Below are 1,220 nucleotides of genomic sequence, written 5' to 3'. Positions count from 1 at the left end.
TTTTTTCTCTTTTTGTGTGCTTCCAGTAACAGCAAAAGAAATAAACATGAAAATTTTTATTGGCAAGGGCGCCAATATTTGTGGTCATGATATCTATCAGTTTGCAAAAAGGGGAAACAATTGCCGATCGCACGCATGCGCAGTGAGATTGGCAAGTTTTGTTTTCCCATATACATCACCCGATCTCCCGCCTGGGGTGACGTAAGAAGAAGAACCTGGAAAAAGAGGCAAAGATTGCAGCACCCAGGGCGCCGGCATGAAGACGGAAGCTGGGACGACTTGGGACCCGATGAAAGAGACCTCCGGACCGATCAACTGCCCTGCAAGGATTAAAGAGAAGTTCATTTTTTTGTTTTGGGGACTTTTGAGTTTAGTTCCTCTTTAAGCTTGGATACATGCTTTATTGTGTGTTTATGTTGCTTTTTTGTGTGTCTCCCCCAATGTTTTGTATTGTATAAAAAAAATGAAAAATGCAATAAAAAGTTATTGAAACAAAAAAAAAATCCATTTTGAAGTTTTTACATTTGCTTTTCTGGTTTGCTTAGTATGTGGAACTAAATTGCTAGGTTTGAGTTTCCAGCCGGACTAGATTTTGAGTGCACACAGCAGCCTGTCTCAGCTCAGGTAAGCAGGGGGATTCGGACGCTGTGCTGTTGCCATGGTAATAGAACGTTGGGGAGAGATAATCCTGCAGATTGATAGGCAGACAACTATCACCCTCGCGGGGGAGTCTGGGAAGGGGGAATAAAGCGCGCGCTAAGAGATTAAAATGGCGGCGCGCAGTGACCTCCACAGACCTGTAATAGTGTCACTGTGTGGGGGCATTTTAAAGATAAAAGGCTGAATGTATTTATGCGTGAGGGTCAAATTTCTGCTTTACACATATGTAATAAAAATAAAACATTTAATCTTTTCACTGCTTGACAATTATTGCACAAATAAAAGGTGATTTACTCATTGCACCACCCTTCCAGTTATAAGTGGCTTGATGTTCCCATCATTGCAAGGGGCATTTTTGCAGGATTTGGGGGGCCCAGCTATCCTGACAGTTGGCACTGCCATTGCCTGCACCCCATTAGAAGTGTTGCAACCCGGACTGCTTGGACGCTCACATTGAGGTTCAACCTGTGACAATGCAGGGGGTTACCATGGTGACAGGGACAGAGCGTTGTCACCTTGGTTTGATAGCAGAAACCAAGCAAAGTCCAAATTTACCCCCT

Source organism: Pyxicephalus adspersus, chromosome 7 (genome assembly GCF_032062135.1).
Source record: "Pyxicephalus adspersus chromosome 7, UCB_Pads_2.0, whole genome shotgun sequence".
In the NCBI taxonomy this organism is placed as follows: Eukaryota; Metazoa; Chordata; class Amphibia; order Anura; family Pyxicephalidae; genus Pyxicephalus; species Pyxicephalus adspersus.
This window is presented reverse-complemented; position numbering follows the sequence as displayed.